This window comes from Epinephelus moara, chromosome 8 (assembly GCF_006386435.1).
Source record: "Epinephelus moara isolate mb chromosome 8, YSFRI_EMoa_1.0, whole genome shotgun sequence".
Classification (NCBI taxonomy): domain Eukaryota; kingdom Metazoa; phylum Chordata; class Actinopteri; order Perciformes; family Serranidae; genus Epinephelus; species Epinephelus moara.
In genome coordinates, this window is record NC_065513.1 from 18,452,386 (window position 1) to 18,470,898 (window position 18,513).

The 18,513-nt window shown below is 42.0% G+C and overlaps 1 protein-coding gene across 4 annotated transcripts in view; it reads left to right on the top strand.

Annotated features, from left to right (window-relative positions):
• Positions 1-3,467: 3,467 nt before the first annotated feature.
• Positions 3,468-18,513, top strand: part of rhobtb4 (Rho related BTB domain containing 4) — a 44,721-nt gene continuing 29,675 nt past the window's right edge. Inside the window, exons 1-3 of one of the 4 annotated variants that reach the window (XM_050050460.1) lie at positions 3,517-3,606; positions 3,890-4,204; positions 4,275-4,417. The gene's annotated coding sequence lies outside the window, so the exon portion shown is untranslated. Of the gene's footprint in view, positions 3,607-3,626; positions 4,205-4,274; positions 4,418-18,513 lie in introns of those variants that run through there. The other 3 variants (XM_050050459.1, XM_050050462.1, XM_050050458.1) reach the window with 3 other exon arrangements.

Consider the following 18,513-nt stretch of genomic DNA (forward strand, 5'->3'; position numbering starts at 1 on the left):
GGGGTGAGAGATGGTTGTGCTTTCTCTGTGTTTGACTCAATGTCATGACTATTTAATGTTTCCTGTTGTGTTCTGGGATGTTTAATTGAGAAAGATTAACATACAGCGTGTCTGTCTTCTGTCGTCATATTTTTATGGAATTAAATTAAAATACATTTAATTATATGTAAATATTAATGAAAGCAAATCAAATCAATCAAAGCAGACCAACAGATATAAGTGGTACATCTAAGAGCTGTTCCATGATAAACATGGCAAAAATAATTACAATCACTCAAAGTAAGTCTCTGCTGAAGTCCCCTGGAATCTATTTTTTCTTACATGCACAAGTGTTTTAAATGATATTGTATGTATTCTAAATAAATTTGATTTGAAAAATCTCTGTTTTCTCTTCTTGAGACAGTTCATGTTTAATATCATAAATGCAATCTCCTAACTAACTAAACCTGAGTCTCACGCTGTGGCTCATCAATTGGAAAAATCTCATTGAATAATTGTTTTCAAATCAATAACTGTGCCACAAAGTCAAGTTCTAATCAATGTTCTGAGCGTGGCTGCATGCGATGCCAATTTACCTTCACACCACACTGCCCAGCATGTGGTACAGTTGGCAGGAGGGCTGGAAACACCAAGTCAGTGCCTCCTTTGTGAGCGATTGTTCAAGCTCAATTGGTACTTCTGTAACACTGCTTTGTCTGTGAGATCAGGCAGAAGAATAGCAGAGGCTCTGAGGCGAAGAGAGGCCCATTGTGGTCAGTCAGCGCGCAAAGTTAGGTGTCATTGTGGTCATTCGACGCCTGGTGTCAAAGGCCATTGTGGCTTCTAACGTGCCACAGTGGAGGTACAGAGTTGCTGAGTGAAATCGATCTGAACAGGGACAAAGATTACGGTTTTGTGTGTGTGTGTGTGTAAGTGTGTGAGCTTTGTGTGTTTTGTTTATGTGTGTGCATGTGCTTTTTTGTGTATTAATGTATGTGTGCGTTTTGTGTGCTGTGTTTGTTTGTAGAAATTCAGCCGACGCAGGCCTTTCACACCCCTGAGATCAGCAGTTTGCCCCCTCAGAAGAGAGACGGACAGACAGAGGGGTGAACCATGTGGACGCCCCCATTATGCCCCTATTGTGCCCATGCGGCTGTGTCAATAGTCCTATAGCAGAGGCCACTGGCATTGGAAAAGTGCTGCACAAGACACTTTGAGATAAAGGTTCAGTACACCTGTGTGCGGCATGAAGAAGAGAGGGGACAAAGAGTCTGATGAGAGCAGAGAAGTGGACAGACTAAACACACACAATCATATGACCTTCAGTGTATCATACTGAATGTCAGCAGAACTTAGGAAGCATTGTATAGGGAAAAGAAATAAGGCTTTTTTTTTCCCTCTCTCTTTTTTTTTTTTTTACCATTCACGGTAACAGTTCATCCTGGTGATATCTATGTCACGGCTACAGCGTGATGTTCCATCACCCGTCTATACAGGAGTTTGTGCATCTGTGTGTATGTGTGATGAGTCCCATGCCTGCTGGCCACAGCCAGAGGATGGTTGCCTAGGACTTGCATGCACGCTGAGATAGGAGCAAGCCTGGGCAGGTCGCTCCGTTCCCTTCACAGGACAATGGCTGTTTCAGATGCTTGGCTGAGCAGGAGTCTTAGAGAATCTGTGAGAGACAGGGGGCCTCTCTCAGCCCCACAGCCTGACATTTATGCTTTTGCCAAGTTCAGGACAGAATATATGCGTGCACAGAGAACGGCATTCTTTTTTTTAAACATATAAATGCTGATGAAGGCTAATGCTGAAATGCTTTTCTGACAGCTTAAATAAAGGAGTCGACACTAAAGACTGAATTAGAGTGCTGACTTTTTGGTTGTTGCTGTTGTATCATTTTGTATATGACCATCCTTTCCTGCTTGTTTTTAAGTGGAAGTTTAATACATTGTAATTTCATTAGATTTCTATAAGTGAGTTCAGCGAAGCCTTGAAAACACCAAGAGCCTCAAAGCTTCACACAAGCTGTCTGGCTATTGTCAGTCAGTGACGACTAAAGAAGTTCTACCATACAAAACAGGATACATGCATACACACGTACATACAGAAGGAGGTTGTGTACTGCTGTCATGATGCCAGTGAGTACACTGTTGCAGAGGAGATGCTGTGGTTTTACAGGGCATCTCCTAGGTATCAGTCTCAAAAGAGTTTGGCTAATTAATAAATTGCTCAAAAATGTAATAAACCTTGATGTCTATGTATTAAAATTGAGACTGAGCGCAAGCTGGGCAACTAAACTGTCTGAATGACACAGACAGAACACACACACACACGGCAGATGATACCAGTGATTAATAGTTTCTACTGTACACCACAGTATCTGTGCTGGACAATGGCTGTGTGCAGCATCCTCCCTAAGGGTGGCTACCTACTGTCAACACAATAGCGTTTTACTAGCCTCAAACATCCACCCAAATAGTTTCAAAATTAATTGGGTGGGTAGCTGTGTGGATAAACACAAAGGCGTAAAAATGCTGTTATGCAACCTTGCACAAACAGGCAGGTTCAGCAGGTGGACACGATGAAGTCAGCAGTGTGACCGACTGAGCAAGGAGGACTTGGCTTTTAAGCTATAGCAAGATCGCAGGAACATGTTCCCGTGAAATTTCACATTATATTAGCCTGTGTAAATATGTGCATTGATATCACAGAGTTGAAGTGCAACATTGTATAGGGTATAAGGCAGCAACTAACAATTATTATTGAGAAATCTTAAGGATTTTTTTCTTGATTAATCGATGAAGGAGGTGTCTTTGAATGTCTTGCTTTGTCCAACCAACAGTCCAAAATCTAAAGATTCATTTATCATCATAATAAAGTAAGAAAACAAGCAAAAAAAAAATCTACATTTGAGAAAATGGAATCAACTTTTTTTTGTTTGCATTTTTTGTTAAAAAAATAACTTAAATAATTGATTGTTTATCAAAATTTGGCTAATCCATCTTTCAGCTCTAACTGTGCATGAGTGAAACTTGACTGTTTGCAATATTGTAGGGTATACCTGCCACATTTCTCACCAACAGCACTTGCATAAGTATCCTAAAAATCAATATTTTTATGCAAGAGGAAAATGACTTCTGATATTTTGTAAGATGGTAAGACAAGTCAAACATTACAGTAGACCTGTCATAAAGTACCCCACTAAAACACACTATAAATTCCCCATTTGGAATATGAGACGCACAAACATGAGGCATATGGGACACACAGCTCCCTAAAAGAATATCATGGCCATGTCAGTCCCTATAGGCATATGATGCGTCTTTTACAACCTCCTCACCGTGCCCACTGTCCGGCCCGGAGGCTGGCACTCTCGCTACTTTATGAATGGATGGGTGTGGCACTGGTGACTAGCAATGAGGCTGTCGTCACTGCGCCTCGTTGATAGGCGCTGGCGCGCTGTGGTTGAAGGCTGGTCTAGAGTGAAACATAACTGGGCTCTGCCACCGCTTGGGAGAGACAACGAGAGAAGGAAAGGGGAGGAGAGGAGAGGGAGAGAAAGAGACAGAGACAGCAGCGTCAGCCCACTCCCCAGCGAGGACTAAACTTCTGGCGAGAGATTTGGTGAGATAGGATGAAAAACATGGGTGCGATGGGAGAAAGGGAAACGGACTTTTGTAATTATTTACAAAATTGAAATAAATAGAGATTAGAGATCAGACAGATGCGATGAGGATGAAATGCATGCGAGCTGATACAAAGCATCTGTGATGTAAAGTCAGAGTCATTATCTTACAAAAAAAATACTCATCCTTCATGACGAGCAGCGCTGCTGTGTGAAAACAAACAGACAAGACAAAAGAAAGTCGATGTAAGGGTCCCCTCCTCCATGTGCTCCCCCTTGTAGGTGTGACAGAAACAACAAAGGGACGTGGAAAAAACTCGCATCAGGACCACAGGCGGACAACAGCCCAGACAGATCGCAGAGCACAATAGCAGGGGGGGAGATCTGCAAACAAGAGCGTGTCTGCTGCTTTTGCAATATGCAGCAGTCTTCATGTAATTACATTCCTCCTGGCGTCTCTCGGCTGCAACAGTATTGCAGGAGTATTTTTCTTCTGTCAGTTCTGGCAGATCTTCAGCCAACACGCGCATTTAGAAACCAAGCCGATCATTTGAGGACGCTCAAGTCCAGACTGAGACGGAGCAAGTGTTAAAACATGTGAGTTATGATTAGATGTTGTCATCCGGAGGAATGCTCTGGAGTGATCGCATGTGTTTGTGCCTTGCAGTTTAATGGGGAGAAGCGAGAGGGACGAGCGCTGCCCAGAATAAACTGAAGGGGGGAAAAGAAGCAGCGGAGAGGTGTGAACTGAAAGTGGACGTCGAGGGGAGAGAGACCTGAGCTGATTCCAGAGGTGAATGTCTTTCAAAGGTAGGAGCATTGCACATACTCTGTGTCTTAACTCTTGAACTGTTTATGCTCGCAACACAACGGTCTACAACACAGACCACATGTGGAGAGATAGGCTGAGGGTTGCATAACGGTTCAGTTAGTTTGGGGTTGCTCACAGTTTTGCACTTAAGGACAAGCTTCAGGTTTAAGTTGCCTGGTTTGTAACTTCTGCTTCTGCATCTGCTTAAACTGTTTGGGAATAAGATCCCAAGTAAGACATCTAAATTAGACGAAATGGACTGTCCTTTGTGTGATGCCTATGTTTGCAAAACCTCATGACCTCCTAAAACGCAACTTATTTTTTATGTTTACTGCTTAGACCAGGTTAACAACTTATAAAATTAATTTGGGTGTGTCACTTTAAGTCAACCCAGGACAAAATCTGCACAACACTGATAAAGGTCATGTGGCCTTAGCCCTTAAGGGGCAGTTTTATCTTATGGCAAGTCAACTTTTATTGCCTGTTTTGCTTTTTAAAGTATTGAGTTTTTGAGTGCTCTCACAAAAGGATATTCAAAAGATATCACACAATGTCACAATGAGGAATGATAACAATCATATTCAAGAAAAAGGCAGTACAAATGATTTTATTTTAAGCATTTTAAGTATTAATATAATATACAGTATGCAGTCAATAATAAAGCAGTTCAATGCTGTCAAAATGCAGCACTTTAATTGCCACAATCTTAATAACATCTCACCATCAGTACTTCACACTCCTGTGGGAATATTGGAAACAAAGGCTGCATAACATAACTTTATTTGGCTAAGCCCAGGTCTCCATTATACCACTTTATTCAGGTTATCTTAGGTGATGCAGAAATCAATCAGTCAGTATGTGCTTTGCTACAGTTTGCTCGGCTTGGTTAAATACAGAATGAGATATCTCCAGCACCTGCAGCCTGGATGAGTGAGTCCAGCTTGAAGGCATAGCTGAGGAGTGGAGTCACTCAGTGTCTGCAGAGCCAAACAGTGGCTGCTGTAGTTACTGTACATACTGCTAAAGCACAAAAGAAAACAAAGCACGGGAAGAAATTTGAAAACAGCCAATCCAGCATCCAGTTATCAGCTACACCAACAATGCCCACAAAAGTCAAATATTTCCTACATTTTTTTTTTTGTTCCTTCCTCTTTGTTTTTCCTACACTGAGAGCGCAGAGCAGATGGTGGGTGTGGGGGGATGGTCTGATAGAGTTGACATCAGTTCCTTCGCTCTGTCCCACTCCTCTGTGTTTTTCTATCAGCTGTGGAATTTGAACCATTCTTCCTTTGGGGTGAGGCCCGTCCCTCTGTCTGCCCCTGCTCAGAGGAGTGGGTTGTCTCCAGAGGAGGCCGTGAGTGTGTGTGTGTGTGGGTAACGGGGGCTTTCCAGTACAGTTGCGCACCAAACATTCCTGGCTGCTGGATGGCCGTCTGGTGGGCCAAGTCCGCACAGCTGGGAGTCATATAAGAAGCTGTGTCTTTGTGTGAGTTGAGCAATATCGCGCACACACATTCGGTCACATGGACACACATGCTTGAACACACACATACAGTCTGCTTCGAATACACACCTCCCCTCAACTTGGGGCTGTGTACATAGAAAAGCTAGTTTGCATTGTTTGTATGTGTGTGTGTGTGCATGTATGCAAGGATGGAGGGTTGTAATAAAATGCTAAAGTGATCCTCATTGACACACACACACACAGGCACACACACACATCCTTGGATGGCAACACAGGCATTCACACAAAAAAGGAAAAAAAAAAAACGAACAGAGACTCAGTCAGCGTACAACAGTGTCTTCTTCTCTTACCAGCACCACATGATGTTTGTCCTCTTAAGTAAGTTTCGGAGAGAGAGAAAACACAGTGGGGGGAGCGAGAGAGAGGGAGAGGAGGGAGAAAGAGTTAGAAGCGAGCGATTGTGCTGGTGATGGCAACTGTACAGTTTGTTTCTCTCTTATTGGCTGCCTCTTTGGTTGTTTTTTAAACAGGGTGTCAGTGAGCAAAGAATGTGTATGCGAGAGCAGAAAGCAGAGTGAGGCAGCGAGGGGAAAGTTAAGGGAGCATAGACCTTGTGTGCCGGGAGAGGAGAGGAGAAAAGAGGAGAAGAAGATTATTTGAAAACGGAACAAGAGCGAAATTAAGCTGTGGAGAGGAGGAAGAATGGAGGAAAAAGGAGTGCAGATCCTGAGGAAGAGGGACGCGAAGGGGTTTTGGCTGAGGGGAAACTAGAGCAGAGCATGAAGGAGTGAGAAGGGGCTTGAGAAAGAGAGCCAGAGAGAGAGAGAGAGAGAGAGAGAGAGAGAGAGAGAGAGTATGGCAGACTGCATATGACTGTAAACATGCTAAATCAGGAGGGCCTAACCTCACATCTTTCCCACTTCCTCTTCTAAGTTTAAACCAGAAAACTGGTGAAGAAAAGTTTTAATAAAAAAAATCAAACTGAAACAGCTAACCTCCTTCCTTCTTGAGGAAAAAGCTTTGTTAGCTTCTCACAGAAAAAAACTCTTTCACAACCGATTCCACATGTAAAACTCCTTTGAACATCTGTCTGAACTTCCTCTCATGTGGTAACCTGCTGCACTGTGTCACTGGCACTCTCTCTGTCTTCACTGTATGTGTGCGAGAGTGAGTGTGATTAGCTTTATAGGTCTCTGCAGCTGGTCGGAATTACAGTAAGTAAACTAATGCCATCATTAGTTTGGTCCATTGCACAATAAAAACAATATTAATATAATATAAACACATGTGTCTGCAACAGTTTTTCATATGCAGGATGTAAAACACCTTAACAAGGCCAGACAGCTCATGTGTGAGGGAACGAGCTGTTTGTGTGTGGTGAGGGACTTGGATAAGAGGGTGTCATGTCGCCAGCGAGGACAGGACAGGGCAGGGTCGGACCAAGAGGGCGGGAGGAGATAAGGGTTCATTTCAGGGGGGTGTCCTCATGTGGTCGTGACAGCTCAGGGTCTGATGGGGGGTTGTGTTCAGAGATCCTGGACGGTTGCACTGATAGGGAGGTTTATTACACAATCTCACTGTTGACAGAATATGGGGAAAGAGTTCTGGGGTAGAGGTTTTAACTTAGCAAGAATCATTTCATTTATGGTTGTGTCAGTGTTTTCGGATTGTAATTGATTGACAAAATCACACAATTTTGCTTCTGTATATCAAGCTAGTTTCTTAAATGCACCACACATACTCAACTTAAGTGGCTGTTTCTTTGGGTCAATCTCAACACACACCTTCTCCTACTACTTCGCCCATACCATCCGGTTTTGCACGTTCATGTCTGTGTCCTAATTCCTGTTAGGATAGAGGGCAGTGGCGAAGTGCTAGGGCCACATGGCTAACTTGCTAGCTAACTTTACATTGTCATAGCGGATTTGTGCATGACAGCCCAGCATTTTGACATATTTTTACCCTAAATATTACATATTTAGGGTCTTGAAGGGTTGCTCCATTTCAAAGGGAAATATTTCAACCAATACCCCTTGTAACTCTGTTTCAATTAAGGGGCAAGGTTCCTCTGGAAAACAAGTGTTAGGGGTGAAAACGGGAAATGGGAAGCTCACATGTTTGACATTGCATGCCTTCAAAATGACAGATTACTACAAACCTGAGAAAGGACAGGGTCAGGGTCAGGGTCAGGGTCATGTAGCATGCCAGCAGATGAGGTACAAGGCTGCTCTTTAAAGAAAATGGCTGCTACATTGACAGGGGCTCTGAAGTTTTAGGCCAGAAGTTCACATTCACCAATATGCACAGACACACTTTTAATCATATAGAAGTTGCCGCTGCTACTTTTTCATTCCTTAACCCACACACACAGTAATGATTACATATGAATATTTTTTTCTTCAGCTGTGACGTCTGTTCCTTTTCACCAAATCTATGCACCTTACTGAATTAATGTTGCGTGTGTGTGTGTCTGAATGTGTGTTCAGAACGACACAGCATGTTATGCCACAGACACTAAGAGGCACAGCTTGGCTGCTTGGCTGTAGCTCCTCTCTATTTATGTTCATGCTTGTTTGTGTGTGTGTGTGTGTGCTTTCTGCGAATCATGGCGGTGCGGATGTATCACTGCAATAAATATATCTTCCTTTGCATCTGTGTGTCATTATGCATGCATATTTTTGTACGTGTGCGTCTCTGTATGCAATTTGATCCCTGGGTGTCTCTTTCTTTAGCATCTGCGCCTCTCGTTTGTGGCGGAAAGCCAATCCCCTTGCGTGAATTGGCTCCAAAGTCATATGACTGAGGATATGCCAACTAGGTATTCGAGTGTGTGTGTGTGTGTTTGCTGCAATCACAGATTGCATTTCACACCATTGTTGTGTGTGCATTGTGCGCTACGAGCCTGGTTGGACGGGTGTGGTTGTCCTTGCATCCCCTACAGGACTAAGGCGGCTGACCCTCGCACTAACCACTTCCTATGTCTGTGTGGGACCAAACTGCCCCATATGTTTGGCTTCTGTGTTGTTCACACGCAGTGGTAATCTCTAGCGTCTCTCATTTTCAGTGCCTGCAAGCTTCGGCTGTCTGTCTCTTTATCTTCCTGTCTGTTTTCACATCTTGTCTGCCTGTCTATCCACCTGCCTTCCTGTAATAACTCACATCCCATTGCACACACTGTTAGGCAGCTGTGGCTTCCATTAATTGAGAATCAAGAAACCCCAATTAGCACCCTGAGCAACATCAGTGATTGACCGTACTTGGGCGAAAAAGGGAGGGTTTGTTCACAGTTCCAATTTCTTGTTTGTCCATGCGAGATTGAGAGTTCTGGGAGTTGCCACTGCATGTTTACCGTCACATAGACATTGGCTCTTATGTCATTTTAACACTGATTGCTGGTGTTAATGCGACACTTATAAATGTGATGGAGAACAATGGTTAGGTGATTTCTTTATGATTTCCGTAACCTTGGCTGCTGCTGTGTTTTGGCAGATGGTTGCTTTCATTGTACCCAGAAAGCATCTCTCTGAATGTTCTCATACACATACATACATACACATACACACCCACATTCATATATAGAGACGTAAACACATATAGACACAATTACTCATACTGAGTAGCGTGTGAACTCCCAAATCCACATAACAAATACCTTCATATAGACATAAACACATTGACACATGCCCATACTCTCTGCCTGTCTATTTGCCTCTGTCATTTTTCTAGTAAGAGCTGCAGGCTTTAAACTAATCTGTAGTGCGAGAGACGCCCAAGGGTGCCATTCCTGCTAATCAGGGTCAGACCAGTTTCAGAGTTGGCCAAGGCACTTATGAAACCACAGGAATCTGTAATTGTTTTAGTGTGTGTGAGGTGTGTGCGCGTGATCGCACGTGTCCACAGGTTAAGGTGTTTCCCTTCACGTCTATTTTTATACGTACTCATTGTTGTCTCAGCGCTCGTAATCGCCCACATGCCATTCGATTGAGGCCTGCCCGATTTTTTGCAGTTTCAGGAGGCTGATGCAACCTGACTGACACTCTCTGTTTCTCTCTTGCGTACACACATGGAAGCACGTACACACACACCCCAGAATGGATGAATCAGATTTGCTAACCGAGGGTAGCAAGATGCAGATGAGAGCTCTGTCATCATCCCAGACAGTCTTTGTCTGACTCCAGTCTCTGTGGTTTGCTCCCCCATGAAAATCTGAAATCGACTCACCATATATTATGTGGTTTGGTTAGCCAGTTTCAGCTCACGTCTATTTTTAGTCATTGCGTACTTTAGAAACCTTTTCCTTAATTGAAACAAATTGACTACAAAAAAAAACATTAAAAGTTGGTGCTCTGCTTTTATTTTGTTATTTTTTTGCAGCACAATTTAGATAAACTCAGAGTGAGCCCCCTCATATGTAAATCAATCAAATTTGTAACTGTAAATCAATGCAATTCAAGAACAACACACTGAAACCTGGTTATATATTGTAAATTATATCTTGTAAATCACTCTAGATAACATTTCACTTTGCAAATCAGTTGTGGTCGTCTAAGGACAGACGATTTTTAAATTGTCATACAGCCTGGCAATGAAATAATCCCCCCTTTTGTTTCCCTCTCTCTGTCTCTCACTAGAATACGTCACTTTCATTTCAACATAAATATTTAATCAATATCATCAATACCATTCCTATTTAATATCATGCACTACTTAATACCGATGCATTTCTCAACAGAGGTCATGTTATGCAGAAATATTGATGTCCTGAGTGTTGTTATGCTCCATTATGGCTATGATGGTTTTCTGTTAAATTGCTTTTCACTTCCCCCTCGCCGCAATGATCAATAATACAGTAGGGACATATTGTTTATCTAAACTAAATGGTTAAAAGCCACATAGACTTGTACTGGACATTTTGAGATATATATGTGCATGTTATATTTTCTGTACAAATTCCCTCTCTTCGTCGCAACATTTCTGTGGTCTGAGTGACCTCTGTTCACAAGTGGTTTGGATTAGCTGGGATCAACAGTAATGCACCATCCAAACGAGCTTCCACCCCGTTGCCCCTTGCCCTTATTCACATGCTTAAAGTCTGTGTGATGGTGCTGCAGTTTGGCGAATGAATGACATGTGGTCACAGTGTGACGTGTCTATTGTATCCCGGTTGTATCACCAGGCCACGGCGCAGCAGTGCAGAAATAACTGGACACCAGTATAGATTTTTCCATCACACTATTTTAGGATGCCGACTGTGCATAGTGTATCCGTTGTGTGTCTACATGTGTGCATGCATGTGCCGCCTTGTTTTACGATATTCCCGCAATCAGAGATGCATGTTGACCTCCATCACTGACAGATTCAAGCAGTATGTAGGGGATTGCATTTCACTGCTGTGAGGTGAAAATCTTATCTCTATATAAGGTGATTTTTTTTGGCGAGCTGGAGGATTACATAGTTCCTCTGCTGCCTGAGAAAATGCTTCGACCTCTCGCTGTTATAAAACCCACTCAAAACCTTATTTGATAAAATCGAAACTGCATTGCCATTGAGAGTAATGCGCTGCTGTTTCCCTCCGTCTGTGAGATGCAAGGTTTTCACCTCACAACAGGTTTGTTTTTGTTTGTGCAAGTGCGATACAATATGAGGAACTCTAACTAACAGAATGGGTAAACAACACGCAGGCTATTTGAAGTAAACACAACAAAGGACCTTCCTGTTATGCCTCAGCTCTCTGTAATGTGGTTTATTTGTCTGTCTGTGTCTCAGTCTGTCTGTGATTTTTGCTTTTTAGACTCCGGTTCTTTCCCTCCCCTCCATTTCCTCCTCTCTATTTCTGTATCTGTGAGCAACAGTGTGTTTTAAATAGAGGCAGACTGATACTGGTTTTCTTAGCCTGACACCAGTATAGATAGGTAGGACCAGTCATGTTAAAGAAATGACACCATTTTGGCATATACAAACATTTTACATGAACACATATCCTTTAGATTTGGTTATTATAGAATTTTATCTCCTTAAATCTCTAAAAATTGTTCTGATGAAACTGTAAAAATAAATCACTCTTTAGTTTAACTTGTCATCGCTGGTGGGCACATGCTTTGCCTCATTATAGTGGGTCACACAAGCCAAAAAGGTTGGCAACCTCTGCTTTCTGGTACGTTGCAGAGTGTGCTGGGTTGATGTAGTGACTGTGTGCACTGTGATCTCTGCCTTTCTGTGCCAGACTGAAGTCCAGAGGTGTTTGGCTTGGCTACAGTCTCTGTTTGATCAGGCTGTTTCTGGAATACTGACCTGTGCTGAGGCCAAATGCATCTCTCTCCTCACAACGTTAGCATTTTGCTCCTGCCTCTCCTCCTGGTTACTGTCACATTGGTTAGAACTTTCAATTTCACTCCATTTTATACATGTTTGTATAATACTAAATCTAGAAATAAGGCTGTCCCTGTACGTTAAAGCATTACCAGATATCCTATATTGCAACTGCAACTACAAAAGAAGACTTTTCTTTCTCTGTCCTATGCTTCAGAGGAACGAGAGCTCCGTTTACCCTCCCTCACCTTTTCCTGTTTGTTATCTTTTCTCAAGCCCAGTCCAAAGTTTACTCTGATACATCCTCACCAGAGTGTGAGAGTGTCTGCGAATGTGTCTGAGGTTCATAGAGGTTACCAACACTCCCACCATCACCGCAGGTAGCAGTGCAGTGTCAACGCCCAGTAATAGCTTGCACATATTGTTGGAAAAACCTCCAGGCAGATGACAAATTACAGTACTTTGCTGTTGACCACCCATTGATCTGCCATTAATAGGCTGGTAGGTAATGCTCTTAAAGGTACTGTATAGTATACAGTGGTCCAGAGCATAATGTTACATTAATGGTAACCTATCTGCACTGAAACAGAATTAAGGCATTTGCTGCCTGTTGGGTCAGCTGAGTCTAACACAGAGGAAGTATTTGCCCTTAACACTCTTAAATATTATCACAGCAAATTGCAATTTGCAATGAATCTTTAATTTTGTTGTTTTACTCCTGCAAATAAGTTATGTTGTGACTGTCATACCATGCCATGACTGACAGTAAAATTTAATAGTGAATTGTTTTTCATCTGCCTGCCTGACAGGTCATCACTCAACAACTGGCTTTAGCCTCAGTACCAAGTAATAATCTCTGGGACATTCTACTGCCGTCTTGCACTGGTGACATCATTTTGAGCCAGAGTCTGCACTGTAGTGATCTCCATGGTATTGAGCTCCCACCCATACACCCGTCCAACCAATCACGAGCAGCGCCATTGATCACGAGCACACCGATTAATACACACAGCTTTCAATCGTGATGTTATACCCCCTTTTTATAGCATCAAATAGTTACAACCAAGTTTATTAGAAAAATGAACACTTGGACATATATCGGCTTGATAAAAACAACCTAAGATGACAGACACTATCTTCAGGGAAAATCTATTTGAAGTGTACTTTGAGTTTTTAGTTTGGCCCATGTACCATCCCCTAACATGGAGGGGGCGGGGTTTATGGGGCTGGTCCAAGATGTCTTGCTGTGCATTCCAATACCCATACTACCATAATATATAGTCCAGAAAAAGTTTTAGTATGTCCCAATATATAGTATGTCAAATGCAATATGCCAAAAATGCCAGGACGTTCTATCTGGTCGGATTTTGCACCCACAATCCTCTGCACAGCGTACAATACATCAGATTGACTGAGCTGCAATCAGATGTCAGCTTGACAGCTTATTGACAGCTGTTTGACAGCTGTCAGAAGTCGCAATGATGGATGACAGCGTATTCAACTGACTGACCAGTCGAACAGTAATAATAGGAATATTAATTGTTTAAGTGAACAAAGCAATAGGACATAACTATGAAGATAACAGTGACAGAGAACTGCATAATATGTAATTTCACTGTTGCAAATATAATATCTTAGAATCTACAATATTTGCAGTTATAACTTTTAAGTTTAACTACATACATAACAAAGTAACAACAGCAGAGCTCTCCAGGTTGATCTTTGTCTCTTGCAAATTCGGTAAGTGGTGCTTGTTTTATTTGTTTTCAGGGTGTAATGTTATGAGAAAGTAGTATGACCCAATTGTGTGCATACTTCTTACAACGTTAATAAATTTTAAGGGCAGCTGCAGTAAAGTAAAAAGAAAAAGTATGCGACTTGGAACGCACCATTGACGTCGTTCCTGGGGAGCTGTCATGGTGTCCATCTTTATATACAGTCTAAAATCACTATCTATTGCCACCAATGAGGTAACACAAGGGTGACTGAGCCTGTGACTCTCTAATGAAAGTATTGGAAGGTGCTGCATTAAGTTGCCGCTAATGCAAACCAAATATCTCCTACTGCTGCAGCTTCACACTGAGAGCATTTAACTGGCAAAACATGAACTGACCTTTATTATGAAGTAGTAACAGGAAATGCAGTGTGTTTTACAGTGAGCACTTTAATTTGAAGATGCAACTTGAAACATTGCAGGGAGTAATGGAACAAGCACGAGCAGCCACAGTGGGCTGTTAGATGAGGATTTGCAGGCGACAGGCCGCACACTAAATATTTAATCTTTATAATCAATAATCTTTGAGATTGTCACTTTAAATAAAAGAGAATATACCTGTTTTTTTTTTACATTTCTTAAAGGCAATCAACTGTTATTCAGACAAAGAAAAGAAATCATACCTTTCCCTTTGCATCACCGTATTAACAAGCTCTATGAACAAAGTATCCTATTTAAGGCACTTAAACGCAGGTAGTCCGTGATAAAATCCTCCCTTATCCCTGCTGATGGATTTACTAAAGGACATATTAAAAAGTTACTGGGGAATATATCCAGCGAATTAAATCAATTTCAAACTGACATTGAACCCACAGTGTATCTGGGGAGTAAGTGTTATAAATCTAATCAGACGTGGCATAGAGAACATGTTCAGTGGATTACACTTGTTAAACTTGTTAAAGGCATGAGTAGCAGAGTTGTTTGACATTGTTGTGACCCCAGTGAGTCAGAATCCCACTTTTAAGAACCAGTCCTGGGTCTACTCTCTAGCCTTTAAATTTCAGTGCTGTTTTTTGTCCTTCTGCCATTTGTGTAGAGTGTGTAGCTGAATACCGAATGGATAACTATTGATATTCACATGATAAACTTTGGTATAGTAGCCCCCGTACAAAGTAAGTTCAGTGTCCCTATCATAAACAAAGATCAGCCGATGTTGGTTCCTTGCTAATCTAAATTCCGTCCTCGGCTCCCTAGCTTTACTCTAGCCCTGGTCCTATATCCACTTCCTTCCTAATCTCCATCCCATTTCCATATCTGTCTCCGTCTCAATCCTCAACCTGATCCTCACATCTCACCTTGACATCATTTCCAGCCAGACCCTTGACCAAAGCTCATCTTCATCCCTATAATGCCGTCAGTCCTGCACAGCCAATGCATCCCCGTTAGTGGCTCAGCAGTCACTTACCACACTAATTAAAGTGAGCTTTCACTTTGCTGGAACATTAGCCAGACCATCAACATTTCCCCCTTATGAGTCGATCAGCCATTGTGATCTATACGAAATGTATGTGGATTACTACATGGACATTTTAATCTTCTCTCTCCCTCTGTCTGCAATTCAGGAGAACTTATTGTAGTGTGAAACCCATACAGCTAGTACATGTAATGCAGTATGCACTGCACTTAAACAGGACACACTTGAGGGTTTAAAGGTATGCTTGGATTCAAATTGTTTTCCAGCAAAGTGCAACTATCACTTTAAGAGTTTGGACCAGCAGCTGAAGAGAGCCTTAATAAGATTAGCCCTGCCACTTGACAGCCACAGCTTAAGAGGCACCTCTACTGACCTGTGTGTCTCTATCCAGCAGAGACTGTGCATGTGTATGTCTTTGTGCGTGTGTGCATTATAAAATTGTGTTTGCTAGTGGGAGAGCCTGTTTATTTGTGTCTGCCTAAGTGCCTGCATGTTTGATTTGATGCAAAAAACAAGAGTCAATCAGGTCACAACTCAGGTGGTAAGGGCTTTATGTGTCTATACATGAACTTGCACATAGCAAAAACATGTGAGAGATGCCTGTGCAGCCTTGATCCCCTTAAGTCAGAATGCAGACAGTATATTGTGACTGTCCTATACACACTTTGTCTTCATCACAGATGATTTGTGCCACTCAAGAATTTAGAACATCCACTCAGCCCTTCAGCCTCTCAAAAATCCCATATCCACCTTGCCTATCGCCAGGCACTCTCTTGTCTCAGGCCGTGCTTTTGGATGAAACAGGCTTAAAATTCCAGGCAAGGATTTTAAACCAACAAGAAAACAATTCATGAAACAAAGAGGCCACGGAATTTCTCACCCAAGTGTTTGCTATTTAGCACGCAGAGATGATTTAACCACTGCTGGTTGCTTGAGGCCATGCCAAGGAAACCATAGCTTCAAGAAAGCTGGGGTACCTTGACATGGGTAGTGTTTGGGCTGATGGTGGCAGATGTGCTTCTGGTTGAGCTAGTTGAGTGTGCCAGATGCTGCATGACTCTAAATGGGCAGCAAGTTACGGACAGTGACTAATATGCACTGCTGTGTTTGTGTCCACCCCAGGCACCGATTTGTGAAAGCCAGGCGCCTCACTGGGAAACATTTAAGTTGGCATTAATATCATAATCAGAGGTCTGTTTATTCTCAGACGGACAGCAGGCAGTTAAACACAAAGAACTCCCACCTACACCCCCGTACACCCTCAGCAGTGTTGCTTTTCTCCTTCACTCATCCCACCCTCCATCCTTCCCTTCTATTCAGCTGTTCCCACCTCTATCCAGTCTTTGCTCCGGGACCTAGAGCCACTTTAAATTCCCGACATACTTCACCATCATGGCCCATCATCACCAGTGCAGACTTGACCTGCTCGTACATCAGTGTTATTGTCAGTGAACAGTTACCTGCAGCCACAGAGTCGGACTTACAAACTGGCCATTATGTCACATTCTGTAGCAACAGGGGGATAATACCTAATGACAAGTATGGCAACACACAGTGTGTTTACAGTTTCACAGTTTAATAGCTTATAAACCTTAATCAGACATCATTCTGCTTTAGGACTTTTTCTAATTTTATGACAGCAGTTTTATGTGATTTTCCAGATGACTGACATTTTAATAATTACATATACATTCACAATCATGATCATACATAATACATTTGCATATTTGAACCCACAGGGTGCACAGCTCACACAATCCAAACACCTTCAAAGTCAATTTTACATTTTATTTCCTTTATTAAAAAAAAAAAAAAAATCACCCTGTTTGAAAAAAAATAAAAAAGGATTTAACGTTTGTCATTATATATCTATATATATCTATAGATATATATATAAATATATATATAAAAAATTACAAACATTTGGGAATATGGACATTAAAATTTGGCTACTTTGTTGATTTCTAAATAAAATCTACATCTAAAATAATGCAGAAATGTCGGTGATATCAACAAAATATTGGAGTTAGTCACCTCATCTAGTTAAAAATGGTCTTCAACAGCCTTTTTGACATGAAATAAATGAAGCCTTTGTAAAATTGATGTTTTTACAAGGCAGAAAACTTATGCTTATATACGTCTCCTTAGAACAACATAGCATAGAAGAATTAATACATCCAACAACTTCTAACTAATGTGGAGAAGCATTTTACTCCACTGTAGTGTTTTTCTTTTTCTGTTGCAGGCAGTGGTGTGATATGTCTTCATTAGGATATAATGAGGCAACAACAGCTGGTCACATAGATGGAGTTTTCCAGCTGACCGTAGCGATAAGACAATCTACTGATAACTTTAGTAAATAAATCCTCGGCCTCTCTTTCGCTCTCTTGCACTCTGTCTGTCTGTCTCGTTCTGTACTTTCTCTCAGGCCTTATCTAGCATTGAATGTTTTTCACTTAAACTCGCACTCTGCTAACATGCCCATCACCCAACGCCAAATAGGCCGACTGTTACAAAACACTCTGTTTCATGCCAGGGTGCCGGCTCTGGCAACACATCTCAGCCACCTCTCCATATCTAAGTGTGTGTGTGTGTGTGTGTGTGTGTGTGTGTGAGAGATTAAGAGTGGGAATGAAAAGGAGATTCAGAGTCAGACACTGACATAGCTAGATGTGTGTGTTTTCGTGCATTTGTCAGTTTTCACCGTCCTTCTATCACAAATCCTTTAGGAATGCCAGTTTTCCACAGGCTCATTTAACTTTAGCCTCCAGTCATCCCACTCCCACCCTTCACCTTTGACCTCTGAATTTTCTTCCCTGAGGAACAAATCGAAATTCCTGTGTTGTCTCATTATTCCCTATTCCCTGTCCCTCTGCAAAACAAAAACGCGTCGTCCTGCCAAACAAACAAGCAAATGATCTCATACTGTAGATCTTCATACATACATGTGGTATGTTATGTTTGTCCATGTGTGTCCGTGTTGAAGGTAGAATTTAATCTTTGATACTGTTATCAGTTCCATGGTGCTGGAGGACTGTTTGGAAGACCCACTGCAGCTCTGACCTACTTGTGTCAGTGTACAGGGCTGCATGTAGACTGTTTTTCCTTTAGTGTGTGTTGCATGTGTGTGTGC